This window comes from Nannospalax galili, unplaced genomic scaffold (genome assembly GCF_000622305.1).
Source record: "Nannospalax galili isolate Female #2095 unplaced genomic scaffold, S.galili_v1.0 scaffold285, whole genome shotgun sequence".
In the NCBI taxonomy this organism is placed as follows: Eukaryota; Metazoa; Chordata; class Mammalia; order Rodentia; family Spalacidae; genus Nannospalax; species Nannospalax galili.
The window spans coordinates 2315933-2335480 of NW_008355157.1; the positions used below are offsets into that span (position 1 = coordinate 2315933).

Sequence of the window (19548 nt, forward strand, 5' to 3'; positions counted from 1 at the left end):
CTAGTTAATAAACATTGTGATCGGACATTATGGTTTTTGTTTGTTTGTTTGTTTTGTCTTTTTTGAGACAGGGTCTCCCTGTAGCCCCAGCTGTCTTGGAACTCACTGTGTAGACCAGGTTGGCCTTGAAGTTTTTAATTCATCAAAATATTGCTGCTAAGATTGTGATATGGTTTGAATCTGAAATGTCACCACAGGCTTATGTTTTAAATGCTCAGTTCCCAGTTTATGGTTCTATTTTGAAGGCTGTGGAGCCTTTAGTAGGTGGGAACTAGATGGCAGAAATAGATTACTATGGGCAGGCCTTTGGTGATAATACCTGCACCTGGTTCTGGCTTGCATTCTCGGATTCCTAGTCTGTATCATAAGAACAAGACTCCACTACATACTCACTCCTCTTGCCAGAGACAGAACCACTTCCACTGCTCTGCCTATGTCAGTACCATACTGTTTTGGTTAGCAGGAGAGTACAACAAAACTTTATAAAAATGGGAAAAAAACCCAAAAAACAACAACACAGAGCTAACCAAAGGAGCATGTCAATGACACAGGCATAGGTATAGCAAAGGGCCTCCTTGTCTCGTTCCAGATTTTATTGAGATAGCTTACAGATTTCCCCCATTCAGCATAACGTGTTGCTTGTTTACTACATATGGTCTTTATTTCTAATTTATTCATCATTTTTATCACAAAGGGTTGTTAAATTTTATGAAATATATTTTCTGCAGATGATAATATGGTTTTATTTCTTATCTGTTAATATTGTAGCTCATATTTATTGATTTGTGTATGCTGAACCACCCTTGCAGCTCTGGGATGAACCACACACGTGATTATGATGAATAACCTTTTTATTGCGCTACTAGATTTGATTTGGTAGTATTTTCTTAAGGATTTTTTGTTCATAAATATATTGGCCTACTTTTCCCTTCCTTTTAAATTGAGACATGGTCTCACTATGTAGCTCCAGCTGGCCTGGAATTTGCTATGTAGAACAGGCTGGTCTGGAAAGATCCTCCTGCCTCTGCCTCCTGAGTACTGGAATTATGTGTGTCACCATGTCTGGATTTTTGTTTTTTTTTCTTTCAACATTGTCCTTCTGTAGCCCAGGTATCAGGATAATGCTGGCCTTATTCAATGTGTTTGGGAGGATTCCCACTGTACTCAATTTCAGATATATATCACAAAATTCTATCAAGTCAAATTTGTGTTCACAAATGCCTTTCAGTGAGGGTCCATCCACTGGAACCTGGGTAACCTACCAAGAATTACAACCTTAAAGAAGAATGACTCTCCTCTTCCCAGCAGTTGTTGGTTGCCAGTGGTTCCTCAGTTGCTCTTGGGGTTTCATTCCCACTTTCCCACTTCTGTACTGAGATTTTGTATGGCTCGAGCTTATGTGATACTTGGGCATGTTGTCACAATTGCTGTGAATTCATATGAGCAACTGCCCAGTTGTCTGGAAAACTCTATTTCCTTGTAGTCATTCATCATCTATGGCTTTTACAGTCTTTCCGCCCCCTCGTCTGAGAAGAGCCCTGAGTCTTGGGAGGCAGAAATTTGATATAGGTGAGCACTCTGCAGTCTCTTTATTTTCTTCACATTGGCCAGTTGTGGATTTCTGTGTTAATCTCTGCATGAGGAAGCTTCTCTGGTGAGAGTTGAGAGATGCATTAATCGTGGGTATAACAATAAGTCTTCAGGAGTTGATTTAATACTAGATCTATTTAGCAGATTAATAGTATTATGCTCCCTACTATACCCTGTGTCCTGTCTAGCCACAGTTTCCTAGATCCGATATCAATGTCAGATATGGAATCCATTTTGTAAAGCAGCCCTTAAATCCAACAAGAAATTGGTTGGTTATTCCCGTTAATAGTCATGTCACCAGTGGGCATATCTTGCCAGGTCAGTTGTTGCAACTCACAGGATTCACAGCTGGGCAAGATTGATGATTACTTTTCTCTTCCAGTAGCATACATAGCACTTCTAGCACTAAAAGCCAGTAGAGATGAAGCTTTGAAATCAGTACCAGCTTCATTCATCCTTGTTTGTAGTACAGCTCATATATGTAGTGTCTTCAGCAATAAGGTCTTATTGTCAAGTTCTGGTGGGTAACCAAGAGCAGAGGCAATGGCCAGTATTATTTGAGGGTCTGTGGGACCCCTGGTCAACAGCTTCAAAAGAGGGAGTCCATTCCTGGCATTGGGCTTTTTCCTTGCTATCCTGTGGTATCTAATAGGGGCAATGTCACCCTGTTATAAGGTACCACCTTTCAATCTTTTTTATATTGTGTATATGTAAGAAACTTCTGTAGTTATAGGTTTCCATATGAGCTTTTTCTAAAGGTGTTTAGTGTTGGTTATCCCTCCTCATACTTCTCTGCCCTGCCCTCCCATTCCTCACCCCATTTAACCCTCCCTACTTCATTACCCCCCCCATTTCCACCTTTATACCATTGCATTCTGTCTCTCTTCCCATGAAGCCTTTCTCCTAAGGCCTTTACTAGTTTCCTGACCTTTATGATTTTCCAGTTGATACACACATATGTAAAGATTCAAAGCTAGTATCCACTTATGAGAGAAAACATGCAACTTTTGTCTTTCTGTCTGGGTTACCTCACTCAGGATGTTTCTAGTTCCATCTATTTACCTGAGAATTTTGTAATTTTGTTTTTCTTAACAGCTAAATAATATTCTGCTGTGTAAATGTACCATAGTTTCATTATCCACTTCATCAGTTAATGGATGTCTTGGTTGTTTCCATTTCCTGGCTACTGTGAATAGAGCAATAATGAACATGGATAAGTAGGCATCTCTGTGGTAGGATATCATGTTTTTTGGTTATATGCCCAAGAATGGTATGGCTGAATCATGCAGTAGATCTATTTCTTGCATGTTGAGGAGTCTCCACACTAATTCCATAGTGGCTACACCAGTTTACATTTCCACCAGCAGTGAATAAGAGTTCTTTCCCCATAGCCTTGTCACTGTTTGTCATCATTTGGCCTTTTGTTTGTTTGGTTGTTTTAATCTTAGCCATTCTGACTGGGATAAGGTGAAATCTCAGAATGGTTTTAATTTGCATTTCCCCAATGACTAAAGATGTTGAACATTTAAAAAATATTTCTCAGCTATCTGTGTTTCATCTTTATAGAACTCTCTGTTCAGCTCCTTGCTCCACTTTTATACTAGTCCTCCATCAGATGTATATCTGGTAAAGATTTTATCCTATTCTGTAGGTTGCCTCTTCACTCAAATGATGGTGTTCTTTGCTGTGCAGAAGCTTTTTAGTTTCATAAGGTACCATTTGTCAATTGTTTGACTTAATGCCTGTACTATAGGAGTCAAGTTCAGAAAGTCCTTTCCTGTGCCTATAAATTCCAGTATATTGCCTACTTTCTCCTGTTAGATTCAGGGTATTGTGTCTTATGTTGAGACTTATTCTTTTGGAGTTGAGTTTTATACATGGTGAGAGATAGGAACCTATTTTCATTCTTTTATATGTAGCTATCAAGTTTGACCACCACTTGTTGAACATGCTGCCTTTTCTCCAGTGTGTATTTTTGGCCTGTTTGTCAGCTATCTGGTTTTTTTTTTTTTCATCTTATGTTTGTGAATGTTTTGCCTGCAAGTACAACATACGCATTCATTGCCGATGGAGGCCAGAAGAGGGCATCTGATCCCCTGGAATGGGACTTGCATGTGGGAACTGCGAACTGAACCTGGGTCCTTTGCAATAGCAGCCAGTTCTTTCCATCGCTGAGCCATCTCTTGGTCCCCAATATGAATTCTTTAATATATGATAGAATCCCACAGTGAAGCTTTACTGGACTTTCTGTGATGGGAGGCTTTTTCTTATTGATACAGTCTTGCTATTCATTGTTAGTTTGTTCAGGTTTCTTATTTCTTTATAATTTAATTTTTGTAATGTATATGTATCCAAGAATTTTTCCTCATCTTGGTTATGTATTGTTTCTTTCTCAGTGCTTTGATACTTTGTTGATGTTAACCTTTGAGAGCTTTTACTTGAATCTGGATGTTCTCATTGATCTTCTGCCTGGATATTTGCATCCTTGTATAGGTTTGGAAAATCTTCTTTCATTATCTCTTTAAATAAGCTTTCTATTCCATTGACATTCAAATCGCAAGTATTTGCTCTTTTAATGTTTCCCTAAATTTCCCCCAAACATTCTTCATTCCTCTTCATTCTTTTTTCACTTTTTCCTTTACTTGTATATTTCCACATGGCCATTCATGGAGCTCACTGTTCCTTGTTGCATCTATTGTCCCATTAATGCCATCTGTTAAATTTTTCATCTTATTTAGTATATTTTTGTACTCAAAGTTTTGTACTTGATTTCTAAAAATTACCTCTCTTTATTAAATTTCTCTAGTAATAAAGTATTGATTATTTTTCTTTATTTTCTTTAACTTGCTAAGTTTCCTCACAAAAGTTTATTTTGAATTTTTGGTGCAAGTGTGTGTGTGTGTGTGTGTGTGTGTGTGTGTGTGTGTGAGAGAGAGAGAGAGAGAGAGAGAGAGAGTTCCTGCATTTGCAAAAGCACATTGGGTTTTCATAGGTGTGTTGTGTTGTTTTATGATCAGTTTCCAGTCTCTTATGTTGTGTGTTAAGTGAGGTGCTTATGCTCTCAGTGCTCATGATGCATGTTGTTATACAGTGTAATCTGTACACTGTAAGATTTGATATTTATATCAGTCTTGATATTTTTTTAAGTTCTTGTCCTGAATTTTTAATAAGCAGGCTGTTTATTTTCTGAGCCTATAATCATTTCTGCTATTTTACCACTAGATGGTGCCCCAAGTATACATTTGTTAGGATTCTATGGATGGTGTGATGTCAGAGTTTCAGCACTAGAAGGAATCCCAAGCCCAAGTTTGTCCAAAATCCACAGTGAGGGCTTATTCATAATTCATCCATCCCCTTTCTTCTTCCTCTTTTGCAATGATCCCTGAGCTTTGGGAAGCTTAGGTGTCCTATTCAGGGATATGCACTCTGTGGCCTCTTGTTCTCAGCACATTGGCCAATTGTGGGTTTCTATGTTAGTCACCATCTGCTGCATAAGGAAACTTCTCTGGTGAGAGTTGAGAGATGAATTTATCTTATGTGTAGAGGTTGCATTGACGATGTGTAATTTAGGGTTAAGTGTCTCACAGACACTTATTCTCTATGCTTAACCAGTTCTGGGACTCTGTATTAGTATCCATCGGTTGCAAAAAGAAGCTTCTTTGATTAGTAGTCAGAGTTTTCCAGATAGCTGGTCAGTTACACTTATGAACTCACAGCAATGGTGACAGCATGCACAAGTCCCATGCAAGCTCAAACCAGACAAAATCCAGCATAGACATGGGGGAAGTGGGTAAGAAACCCCAACCCAACCTAAGGAACTTTTGGCAACTGATGGCTGCTTGGAAGGGGAGAAACAGTCTTTTACAGGGATGGGACTTTTGGTAGGTTGACCAGGCTTCAGTGGATGAACCCATGCTGAGAGTCATGTGGGGACACAAATCAGACTCTATAGGCTGTACTATACATATAGTGGAGTATATTGAATGGAGCAGGGGGTAGTGTGGGGAGGTGTGGATGGAAAAGGAGATATAAATACCATCAAATTTCATTGTATGAAAATCACGAAAATGCAATAAAAAATATAAAAAACAACAATAAAAACAAAGTGACCATTTTGAGTAAAACCTTTTCTAGCCTTTTCTCCATTATTTTGTTTGCTTTCTTTGGGACAAATGACTGAACCTCACGTATTGAAACCACCATATTCAGGCCTTTGGCCTAGGATTCTGGTTACACCACAACTATAGGTGAACCCACAAGCCAGGCCCAATGTCAGGAAAGACCCTCTCAGCCACAGTTTCACCAGTTGTGAACAAACAGAGAGAGAGAGAGAGAGAGAGAGAGAGAGAGAGAGAGAGAGAGAGAGAGAGAGAGTGTTGTAAGGACCTTAGCAATTGCTGCCCAAGATCTCAGTAATTATGATTGCCATTGAAAATCCCCATGGCATTGGTCACTGAGGATACTTGTAGACTTTGCAATTATTGACCTGAACTTATCTGAAAACACTGCAAAGAGACTATCCAATAGGCACCTTTGCTTGCATACCACATTGTAGGCAAGTGCCAGGGCACCTCCCCACCCCAATAGTGGAATGGTTTTCCATACAGAACCAACCTATTAAGTATGCATAAATGCATATAAGTATGCATTCTTCTACCAAATGTCTACCAGTGCTGTAAGAATTATGAAGAACCAGAGAGATCTGTAACAACCAAAAGTATGTAATAATCTCCCAGTTGGTGAACTGTAAATAAATGGAGATGTACTACTTGACAAATTATTGAAAATAATTGTTTTAAGGAAGCTTATTGAATTTCAAAATGAGTGAATAGATGTATGAAAGAAAGAAAGAAAGAAAGGGAGAGAGAGAAAGAAAGAAAGAAAAAAAGAGAAAGAAAAAGAAAGAAAAAAGAAAAGAAAGAAAGAGAAATAAGCTGGGCATGGTGACTCACACTTGTAATTCCAGCACTTGGGAGACTGAAGTAAGAGAACTGTTTTGAATTCAAGGCTAGCTTGGGATACATAATGAATTATTTTTTTTTTTTTTTTGTCTCTTTGAGACAAGGTCTCCCTGTAGCCCCAGCTGGCCTGGGACTTGCTTTGTAGACCAGTTTGGCCTTGAATGCACAGAGATCCATCTGCCTCTGCTTCCCAAGTGCTGGGCTACATAATGCATTTTAGGCCAGCTTGGGATACAGTGTGAAATCCTATCTCAAAAAATGAGAAAACGAAATGCCACAAAACTAGGAAATCAATAAGTAATCAAAATAAGAGACTTAACAGATTTAAAATTGAAAAACAAAAAGCAAAACAAAACACACAAAAACAAGAACAAGATGTAAACAAGAAGTTAATAGAAATTTTTTAGCTAGCAAATGCAGTAAGTCAACTGAAAATTACTATGGAGACCATCAGCAGCAGAATTAATCAAACAAAAGGACTCAAGTTTCTAAACTAAAAGACAAGCTTTGACAATATATGATCAGAAAATATCAAAGGAGATGTAAAAGGGGTAGAAAGCTTATTTAAATAAATGAAATAGATAAGTAAAAGCAGAGACATTTCCAAATTCAATAAAAATCAAATATTTAGGTAAAAGAAGACAAAGGTATCTCTAATCATGGTTAACCTAAACAAACTAATATTGACATTATAATCAAAGTGTCAAGAATCAAAGGTAGAGATCTTCAGTTTAGAAATACAAAGAAAATATACCACATAAAAGGGAGTTTTAGAAATGCTATCAGTGGATTTCACAGCAGACATCTTGTAGGCCAGCCAGGGCAATAACATTTTTAAGGTGAAGAAGGACAAATACCTACCAAGAATATTGTACTTGACAAAGTGGTCCTTCAGAAATGAAGATTAAAGTCTTTCCTAGATAAATAATACCAGTATTCTCACCACATCCAGACTGTTTTATAAGAAATGCTAAAGTGAGTTCTTCAAGCTGAAATAAAAGGATACTAATTAATAGCATGAAAATATGTAAAAGTATAAACTCATTGATAATGGTAAATACATTATCAGAATGAGATCCTGTCTCCCACCTAACCCCCTTGTATGACTCCCTAAAAAAAAAAAAAAAGTAGAATGAAGTTCCAATTTTAAGGCCATCCTTCCATGATAATAAAGCCAGATACAATATGAAAAAGGAAATTTTATGCCATACTCACAATGAACATTGGTACAAAAATCCTCCACAAAATATTATCAGTCCAAATTCAGGTGTACATTGAAAATATGATCAATACCTGGGATGCAAGCAAGGATGGTTCAGCACATGCAGATCAGTTACTGTGATGCACTTCATTAACAGAATGAGAAACAAAAGACATGATCATTTCCGTAAATTCAGAAAAGGTGTTAAACAAAACTTAGCATCCTTTCATGATAAAACTCTGAATGAAGTACTGGGAAATTGCTCAGTGAGTAAAAACACTTGCCGTGCAAATTTGAACACGTGAGTTTGAATCCCCAGAATCCATGTAAACCCAGTGCCCCAACAGGGAAATAGATGGTAACAGAATTCCCAGAAGTTTATGGACCAGCTACTCTGGGGAAAAAACATAAGAGACCTTGTGTGAAACAAGGTGCAAAATAAGGACTGAAACCTGAGCTTGTCCTCTGACCTCCATAAACATGCTATGGAACATGTACTCACAAACACAGACAACAATAGCCAAACAAACAAACAAAAAACCCCATAAACCTCTGAATGAATTATGTATAGAAACAATGTACTGCCACAAAATAAAGCCCATAGTTAATGTGGTGAAATGTTCAAAGCTTTTCCTCTAAGATGGAAAATATAACCAGGACATATGCTTTTGCCACCTTTTTTCAACACAGTACCAGATTTCCTTGCCAGAGAAATTAGATGAGAAAGAAATAAAGGGCATCCAGATATGAAAGGCTAAAGTTAAACAGATATTTATACATATTCATGATGACAAAAACCCTATTGGCTCTACCCAAACTGTCAGCTCAAAATATTTTAGCAAGTTTTTATGGTTTAAAGATCAAATTGAATTGAAATTTATTTTTTTTATTTTTTGAGAATTTCACACATGAAAACTGTATTTACTTTTGTTTCATCCCCTCCTTCTCCCCTGCTTCCTTCCCCTAGCAATTCCTACTAAAGCAATATGATACTCTCTGGTGTATCTTCTCTGAAAACCATTTCTGTTTAACATGGTTAAAAGGGTATTTTGCTCAAAAAATTAAATTAGAGGTAATTTGAGATAAATAGTATAAGGATAATGCCACCCAAATATACATATTCATTAATGATAATGAATGACACTTGGAGACCATGGAAAGGGCATTATGTGATATTTAATCCGAGCATTTAGAATCAGTAACATTAAGTGGGCTTGCAAAGAAGAGAGCAACCAATTCAGAAGTTATTTCTTCTTTTACATAATTTCTGATCCTAATATTTTGTATAAGAAAGTGGTGACAGAGGGACAGTTTCTTTACTTTTAGGATTCATATGATCACTTTATGACCATTTTTTCTATTATCTTGCTTTATTTTATTTTCTATAATATGAAGACAATAGCATTGAAAATCAGAAGCTTTATCGACAATTTTTTTACTTTTAGTTTATGTGTATGTATGTATTCCATACATCTATGTATGTAAGTACACTTGTGTTGTACAGTGCCCATGGAGGTCAGAAAAGGGAAGCAGATCCCCTAGAACTGGAGTTATGAGCGGTTGTTGGCTGCCATATGGGTGCCGGGAACCAATCCCAGGTCCTCTGCAAGATCAACCAGTGCTCTTAACTGCTGAGCCATCTCTGTATCCCCAACAATGTTTTAATGTAAATGTATGGATTACTTATTATAGAAAAAAAGGGAAACTAGCTGAAATTAAATTGATATTTCTTTTCAAAAATTCTTTACATTTATTTATTTATTTTATTTATTTCTGTGAATACTCACTTCCCATGGTGTGCACATGGAAAGCAGAGGACAACTTTTGGGAGTTGGTCCTTTTCTTCACCATGTGGGTTCTGGAGATTAAAATTCAGGTCATCAGGCTTGGCAGGAGGCACCTTTATCCATTGATTTATCTCAACCTGCCCTAAATTGACATTACTATAGTGTGTGTGTGTGTGTGTGTGTGTGTGTGTGTGTGTGTATCTGTGTCTGTGTCATTGTGTCTTTGTGTACCACAGCAGGAAGTCAGAGGACAACTTAAGTTGAGTTGGTTCTCTTTCACTTTGTGGGTCCTGCAGATCAAGCTCCAGTTGGTCAGGCTTGGTGGAAGCTGTCTTTACCTACTGGGTCATCTTGCAGGACCCTCAGTTGACATGCTTGTTTCTTCTTTCCTTTTTTTTTCTATCTATCTATCTATCTATCTATCTATCTATCTATCTATCTATCTATCTATCTAGCTATCTATCTACCTATCTATCTATCTATCTATCTATCTATCTATCTATCTATCTACCTATCTATCTGTCTATCTATCTATCAACTATCATCTATTTATTTTTATTTATTTTTTTGAGACAGGGCCTTCCTATAGCCCCAGCTGCCTCTACCTCCTGAATACTGGGACTAAAGGTGTGTGCCACCATGCCTGGCTCAATTTACATTTCTTAAGCAGGAATGTAGAGAGTTAAATGTTTAATATGTATAATATAATATTTCCTCTTATATAATACATCTATAAACTATATCCCTTTAACCATACTTTTTTCTTTTTTGTCTTTTTGAGACACGGTTTTCCTGCAGCCCCAGCTGGCCTGGAACTCACTATGTAGTCCAGATTGGCCTCGATCTCACAGAAATCCACTTGCCTTTGTTTCCCAAGTGCTGGGATTAAAGGTGTGCACCACCATGCCTGGCCTAACTATACCTTTAACAGCATCATTAGAACTGGGAAATCAGGAGGAGAATAGTTTTGGTTCTGTTTTAAATTAAATTTTGGCAAGATTGTGATTCCCATCTTAGCATTGATACCTTTGAAATTAGCCTGAATTTATTATAGGTGATATGTGTTGCCTGGTGAAGTATAGTCTAGTTGGGGTTTTGTTGTTGTTGTTGTTGTTGTTTAAATCCTTTTTATTCCTAAGCTAACAAGGTTCCTATCACAGAAAACCCTAAAGAAAGGCTACTACTAAAAGGTTACATATTCCAAAACTCATGACTAAAGTTTGTGGTGAAAGTTAAAGGACCATGGAGTTCAACCTTCCTCCCCTAGTTATTTCTATTTAATTTTATTAAACATTTTTAAATGAGTTACTGATTAATTCTAATTAATTCCATTAATTTCAGTGATCAGTATTTGTTTTTGGTTACCCTCCACCCCTTCAATAACGTTTTTTTCCCCTGAAAGATTGTGTGTGTGTGTGTGTGTGTGTGTGTGTGTGTCTGTCTGTCTGTCTGTCTGTCTGTCTGTCTGTCTGCATATGTACATGTGTGTTTGTACGTGCACCTCTGTGCAAGTTTAGAGGCCTAAAGAGTCCATCAGGTATCCACTTCTATCACTCTCTGCCTATTCATTTGAGTAAGAGTCTCTCCCTGGACCTGGAGCATGTGTTTTCTTGGTTAGGCCGAAGCCAACAAGCCCCAGAGATCTTCCTGTCTTCATCCCTGTTTGGAGTTGTGGTTGCAGCTTGTGCTGGTCACTGGGCTTGTTATGTGGGTGCTTTAGTTCTCATGATTGTGGAGCAAGTGATCTTAACTGCTAAGCCATCTCTGTTGTACTCTCAAGAAATAGTTTTTTTTTAATTTTTGAAAATTTCATACAATATATTTTTATTGTGTTTAGATCTCCTCTCCTTTCTGCAACCCCTTACTGTCCCCACCCATTTTATATGATCTATCTATCATCTATCTATCTATCTATCTATCTATCTATCTATCTATCTATCATCTATCTATCTATCATCTCTAGCAATCATTTATCTGGTGGACTATAAAGTCAAATTTGTTCCCAAATGCCCTTCAGTGTGGGTCCATCCACTGGAGGAACCTATTAACCGTGTTAGCATACCAAGAGTCACATTCTTAAATGAGACTGATTATCTCCTTCCCAGCAGCCGTCAGTTGTCAGTTGTTCCTTAGGTAGGGTTGGGGTTTCATACCCATTTCTCTAGTTCTGTCCTGGGATTTTAATGTCTTAAACTCACATAGGACTTGTGCATGTTGTCACATTGCCATGAGTTCATATGAGAAACTACCCAGTCATCTGGAAAACTTTCTGTGAGTGATCATCCACCACTTCCAGCTCTTAAAATCTTTTGCCCTCTTTTCTGCAATGATTCCTGAACGTTGGGAGGCAGAAGTTTGAAAAACGTGTCCTATTCAGGAATAAGCACTCTGTAGTTTCTGATTCTTTACATATTGACCAATTGTGGATCTCTGTGTTAATCATCATCTGTTGCATTAAGAAGCTTCTCTGGTGAGTGTTGAGAGATGCATTAATCTATGGGTATAACAATCAGTGTTTTGGAGTCAGTTTAATACTATGTCTTTTTAACAGAATAATAGTATTAGGCTCTCCCTTATGGCCTGTGTCTTGTCTAGCCACAGGTTCCTTGGCTTACTATCAGTATCAGGTATGGGGTCCATCTTAGGAAGTGGACTTTATAGCCAATTAGAAAGTGATTAGCTACTCACATAATATTCCTGGAGCTATTATAGCAGTGGGCATATCTTCCCAGGGTAGTCTTTGTTGTAGTGCACAGGATTCACAGCTGGGTAAAGTTAATGATTAATTTTCTCTTCTAGTAGCATGAATAGCACGTTCCAGCACTATAAAAGCTAGCCAATAGAGATGAAGCTTTGAAATGAGTACCAGCTTAATTTATCCTTGTTTGCGCTACATTTCATGTATGTAGTGTTCAATGTTCAATGTTCTCTCTATTTCTTAAAACTGGCTTATGAGGCTAAGATGGGAGCATGTGTTTTCTCAAAGAAATGGAAAAAAATAATGTTTCATTTCCTTAAGCATGGTATCACATTTTGAATCTCATTGGTTGTAAAATCCTTTAAGTAGGAAATTTCTATGTGGGCAAAAAGTAATAGAACAAAATTTGGAAAAAAATATAACTTTTATATTATGAAAATAATGTAATTTGGGCAATACAGAAATTAACAGAACAAATAAATTCCTTATAACTGTTCTATCTCAAAATAATCATATTTTGATATGTTCTTTTCCAGTTTTATTTTTTGTGTGTTTATGTAAGCAGATAGCTGTATTTTACAAATTTGAATCACTATAAGAAACTTTTTCCTTCTGTTTTTTCAACATGAACATTGTATGCTTTTAGAAATCAGCTTGAGACAGTTTTGCATATCTAATTTCCATCGAATAATTGTATCATAGTCCCTTGCAACCACATTAGATATATTAAGCATTCAATATTGTGAACATAATTTTATATATTTTATACACAATTTTTTATTTTAAAAAGATTTATTTTTATTTTATGTGCATGAGTGTTTTGCCTACACATATGTATGTATGCAGCAAAGGTTTCTCGTGCCCATGGAGGTCAGGAAGTAGTGCTGGATCCCCAGGAACTAAAGTTTACAGGTAGTTGTGAGCCTCCATGTGAGTGCTGGAAACACAGGTCATCTGCAACATCAGTAAGTACTTTTAACTGCTGAGCCATCTCTCCAGCCCCCACAATTATAATTTTTAAATTATATATTGATGGTGCATTTCCAGCTATGTTTCTAGTTTCTAGTAAATGTTATCAAATGTTATATTCAGATATTTTTCTTGAAGAGTTGTGTTAGATATTGATAAAATAGGTGACTGACCTTTTTAACTGTTTTTCTATAACTTATTGATATAGTTAATCTTGTATGTTCTTAAATCTGAAAGTTGTAATGAAAGAGATTTGGTTGCAATTTTGTTGGTAATGTTAATATTTCTTGAGGAAAACATTCCCAGTTCCTTGATGTGCAGTCAACTCTTCATATCCACAATCATAAAATATACCTCTAAATTTAGATGATAGTAGCCTTCAGAAATGAACATTTGATTTTAATATGAGTATATGTATCATACTAAGCATTTTAATTAGATTAGATTATTTCATTATCACAGTATTCCATGAAATATGTGTTATTTTATCCCATTTCATAGAAAAGGAATTTTGCTAGAGTCCATACAAAGTATAAATGATAATACAGTGATCCAAATACAAGAAACTGTAAGTCTAGACTCTGCATTTATAATGAAATACAAATGTATTCCATTTAATATTTCTGTTCTTTCCTTCCTAATTTCATATAAGTTTCCTGTTCATAAAGTTTATCTCCTCTTGTAGATTATGTCCATTATTTCAAAAGTTTAAAAAATTGCAGAGTATATTTTCCTGTTTGAATACATGTTTGCATTCAGGTATGAGTATACACTCATGAGTACAAATGAACATTAAAACTTTATAGTAAAATAGCCTTCTCCCAGTGTTTCATAGGCAATCAGCTACATCAACAGAGCTGAATTATCTCTTGTACAGCCATTATGTGCCAAAACTCATAGAAGTAGAGGATGAACACAAACCTTGTATTTTTGTTTTGTTTTGTGTAGGATCTTGATATGTAGCTTAGCATGACCTGGAATTCATTCTGTAGCTTAGTTAAATTTAGGCCATTCCTGCCTTTGTCGCTGCAGTCCCTGGGTTACAGGTGCATGCCTCCAGGCATGGCAAACTTGGTACTTATGGAAAGAATGACTATAGAAGTTGCTTCTGACACTTGGGCTGAAAAATATCAGAGTTATGATGTTCTAAATTAGTGGCTTAATAGCAAATATGGTTTCTCCATGAAACAGGTATTTTGATTCATGACCTTGTGTGTTTGTTACTGAGTAAGAGGCATTTCGTTAAGAACCCCCCCCCCCAAAAAAAAAACCAGAAAAAGAAAGTAAAACTGTTCAAGCTTGCCTTGTGGATGCCATTATCAGTGTTATCACCTTGGTTATTTATGTCTGTGTGAAGAAAGAAAGGAAGGGAGGAGGACGCAGGCAATACATGTTGTGTACGCATACAATAAAAAATAATAATGTTTTAAAAATTAAAAAGAAGAAGAAAGAGCCGGGCGTGGTGGCACACATCTGTGGTTCCGAGCACTCGGGAGGCAGAGGCAGGCAGAGCCCTGTGAGTTCTATGTAGTGAGTTTCAGAACAGCTGGGGCTACAGGGAGGTGATGCTCAAGTAAGCCTTAAGAACTCGACTCCCGACAGCTATGAAAAAAAACAAAAAAACACCAGCCAGCAGTACTCACTACCTCACTAATTGAGGAAGGTCGGTTCCAGGCCATCTGGGAGTAAAGGGAGATTTTTCTTTTTTTCTTTTCTGGAGCCGAGGACCGAACCCAGGGTGCTCGATAGGCAGGCACTCTACCACTGAGCTAAATCCCCAACCAACCCCGAATTTTTTTCTTTTTTAAAGAACCGTACCTAGCAACGGTAGGGAGGGAGGGAGGGAGGGAAGGAAGGAAGGAAGGAAGGAAGGAAGGAAGGAAGGAAGGAAGGAAGGAAGGAAGGAGCAAACCAATTTTCAGACTGACTAGGCTTTGATTTGGGGGCCCCAAAGAACTAGTAGAATCTGCAAACTTTGAACTCTATAAAGAAGATGATGTTTGCCAGTGTTTTCAAAAAGCCCTTTAAATAAAGAAATAAGAAATCTAGGCCAAAGAACCTAAGATTCAGCATTTTATTACTGTATGTATTATTTAACATGAACAAACTCTAGGATATTTCCCTGCAGAAACAGCATACTAAGAAAAATAAGGAGGCTGCATAATATGCTGAACTTTTTTGGTAAAGGGAATGAAGAAAACCAAAGAAAAATGGCAGGCACAGATTACCAAGAGATGCAGGCTATCCTCTCTGAGAGCTTCTACTTCTAAAGTTGAGTTCAGTCAAAATTAAAAACTTTAATAGTGCTTAGTAATCTCAGCACATGGAAGGTAATGGGTGTAGGGTCAGGAGGATTAAGAGTTCAAGGTCCTCCTTGGCTAGTTAGCAAGTTTGAGGCTCATCTGGGCTACCAGAAACTCTTGCCTCAAAAAATAAAGAAATAAAACAAACAATAACTAATTAAAAAGTTTAAAAAAATTGAAAGTAACAAAAACGATTAGACCTCAAAACTATTTAAAGTATTTTTTTGTAGGTACTGGGCTGAATGAAATTTGGTTTCTGACTATAGTTGGAATATAATTGAAACATAAATGTAGATATTTCTTTTTAGAAAATATGTTTTAAGAAAATATTCTATATTTCAGAAAATAATCCTAGTAATGGTATTTTTACTTAAGCATACTTTATTTAAGACAATATATTTTCTTTTTATTGGCTTTTTTTTCATTTTCTTTCTTTTTTGTAAAACAGAGCATAGGGTGGGGGAGTGGGCGCCCCATTTACAGCTGCCCTGGAAAGTCCACACTCAAATATAGATCCTATGACTTCCCAACAGCCACAGAAAATGGTGAGGGAGGTGCTTCCTGGCATTCTTTGCTTATATATCCTTAGCCCCTCCCCTACATGTGCCTAAGGTTGACTGATTGAGTGGGAAGGTTCACTAACTCCCCCCTCGACTCCTTGATAGCATGGGAAGGAGGTGTGACTATAGAAGACAATATATTCTTAAACTTTAAGCCTCTATTTTTCTTATTGTTAAGATTGACAATAGTTGTTCATCCTATGTTAAAAGAAAATATATGCAGTTGTGCTTGTTAAACATGGTAAGAAAGACGATTCAGGACCTAGGTGTTAGGGATCACCGTAATGAGATTTTTGCTGTGGGGGAAAGAATTGAGCTAACATAAGCAGTGAGCAAGTTGGATCATAAAATTAAGAGAAAATGTCTGGTAGAGGAGATTCTGACTAAATTAGCTTACCAGCATTCTTCCTAAAAAGACTACCTAACAAATATTTGGTCAGACAAAGACTATTTTGTCAGTTAGAAAGCTTTTTGTATGTATGATAAAAGCAGCTTTAATAATTGTGAGTCTGACCTTTAATAGAAAATTTTCCAGATAAAAAGCTAATATAGAATATCAGAAATATGCAGGATGATTTTTTTTTTTTTTTACTGGTAACTTAGTTATGTATTTCATCCCTCATTTTTTTCCAGTTCCAAGGCTTTATTGGTAAATATACTTTTAAAAAGATAATACAAACTATCACTTCTGGTCAGTGGAATGAAGGGCTGTCCAGTGGCCCATCAGTAATGCTGTAAAGGGCCCTGTTTTGTCCACCTCTATTGTAGACCCAGACATAGGCACAAGACTTGTAGTCAGTGAGTTCTTAAGCTTAAACTACAGGCTGATCTCTTTCTTAGCACTTTTCACTGAATCACTGCCATGAATAATGTTCCTTTTAATCTGAATGCAGAAATCCCCTTGAATGGCGCCTGGCCATACTGGGGATTGGTCTTCCCCAGTATGACTTGGCCTATCTTCACCACATTGAGCCCCTTCTAGACCATGGCCATCACATTCCCTGAGTTCATGTACTTCACCAGCCCTGGGAAGAAAGACTGGTCTTTCAGATCAATGTAGTGCTGCCTCAGGTGTTCTTCGGGGGCCCGAAGGAACTTCATGGCCACCAGGAGGAACCCCTTCTGCTCGTAGCACTTGATAATCTCACCCATCAGGCCATGCTACATGCTGGCTGGCTTGATGGCAATGAAGGTGTGCTCAGGGTTGGCCATGGTCCAGAAAGCTACCAGGTGAGCGCAAGCCACAGAAAGACTCATCTCTCCTTATTGTTCCATGAGGGCACCTGTCATTTCTATCAACTGACGTTTATTCTCTAAATTATAAAGCATTATTTTTTTTCCATTGACTTCCTAGTTTCTTTTTTTATTTCCTTAGTAAAAGCAGATATTTTAACATATATTATAGAACAAGCTCTACACTGAATTATTTAATGTGTTAATTCGTTATACAATCACTCTGAAAGATAATAGCAAGCTAGATCTAGGACTCGTAGGCTTATCTACAATTCTATAAAGATTCTGTTGGAAAAGAAAAGTTGGTCCTAAAATATTGGTTCACATGTCTTGAGAATACTTCTTTTCTGATAAGATCCTCTTTCTTTCTTCTTCTTTTTTTTTAATGTACTCTTTCTTCTTTTATTTATTCTTTTAAATGGGGCTTTTGGCCACTCTAATATTCACCCCTCTGAAGAGGTAACCCTAAAATCTTTTAAGGATTAGATAAAAGCTCCCAAATACTTTCGACATTTTTGGCCTTTGGAACAGAGTATGTTGCTAAGAGGCCCAAGGATATTGTGAGTTTTATCCAAGAAACTGGCTACTCTTCTTTGGGGTCTTTTTTCCCTAACTTCCTAGCCAATTCCTACCTCCTATTCTTATCATCCTCTGAAGAGGTTACCCAACTTGCCAATAGGGAATCAGGACACAAACCACTCTGGCTTCTTCCATGCTAAACAAGGATGCAGGCAGGGTGAGGCAATTGGAGTACCCTTTCAGTGGGTCTATCTAAAAGACTTGCAAATTGCAGAACTCTTATCTGTAGGGGTAAAAGAAAGTCCTTGACTGGTGAATAGGAGATGTGAAGGAGAAGTAAAGGCAAGAGTAATTAACATTACAAGTTCTAGATAGGGAATTAGAAAAAATCAGAACAGGAAATTCAAATGTTCATATGAAAGTCCAATGGAATTTCTTGACAAGGACTTCCAAAAGCATCCCTCTATAGGGTTGCTCCTCATTTTTCTTTTGTTTTCCAAGGCGGGACTCTAGAGTGATAGATTCAGGATTTGCTTTCAGGTATTTTGATAGCTGTTGGAGCAGTTCAGTATCAGTTCCCTCTCAAAGGCTTCTAGATAGGGGAAGAAAACAAATTTATCCATCATTTTAGAACAATAGCTGGTTGTCTCCCTTAGCTACAGGTGGGCACTACGGTATTGGAGGCCAAGATTTGAAGTCTTACATCTGAGCAGCACTTTCTGATTAGAAACAAAATCATCAATGAGAAATAATTGTCAAATTAACTTTTTATGTAGACTTAACCCTAATGTCTGGGTAGTGTAATCCCTTGAACTCTTAAAGAAATATACTGATGGCTTTACACTTTGGTTATACTTTCCTTTTGGGTGTTTAAGACCATACAGTTGGCCCACATAAATCAATTTATTTTTACACTAAGGTCCTTTGAGGATCTGTTCCTCAGGGGTCACATGGGTTTGGGAGAAGCACCTGGTTCCTTTCTTTTACCAGTTGCATCTATGTGAAGATAAATCAAAGGTCCTGCTCGACCATGTCTGGCTTTACTTGGAAGCATGGATGAGATGTTTCCTCTGAGTTGACCCTCCTTTTGTAGACTGGATACTGGTTCAAGTCCACCTGGTGGGGTCTCCATGGCCTCCCTGAACAAGAGGACAGGTGACTCACCACATTTACAGGACATTTTGAGAGATGTTCCACAGTCCCCTGGAACTTAGTCGACCTTGGAGGGCAAGAGGCAAAAACTGTCCTTTAAGTCCCACTGACCAGATTAGTATAGGCCTCAAACTATTGCTGTTGAATATCTAATAAGGTTAGTTCCATCACTCTGGTACTTTTAATTATAATGTGCTGTGTATATAAAGCTTGGGTAAAAAACCAAATATTCTCCAATAAACCCTGACTAGATATATATTTTGTTCCTGAAACTAGTTGACTAAACTGTGACCATAGAAATTTTAAGATTATGTGTATATTATTTTTGTCTAATCCTTTATATGTCATAACAGACCTACACAGATCTTCATCACTTGCTTAGGATTTCTCATTTTTTCTATTTTGGAAAATATCTCTCTCCATTCCCATATCTTTTTAACATCTTTTACCTTCTCATTTTCTTTTTTAATAATTATGAGACATAGTAATACTAACAAATTTTCTATCTGTTGTGAGAATTCTTTCCCTGGGGATACTAAGCAATGCTTATCCCCTTTTAAGGTTCTAGAGTGAAA

At 37.1% G+C, this 19548-nt stretch overlaps 1 protein-coding gene and 1 pseudogene across 3 annotated transcripts in view; one reads left to right on the plus strand and one right to left on the minus strand.

Moving 5' to 3' along the window:
• Positions 1–19548, plus strand: part of Gphn (gephyrin) — a 578173-nt gene that overhangs the window by 85678 nt on the left and 472947 nt on the right. The gene's annotated exons all lie outside the window — the stretch shown is intronic.
• On the minus strand, positions 16924–17281 carry LOC103749282 (annotated as a pseudogene).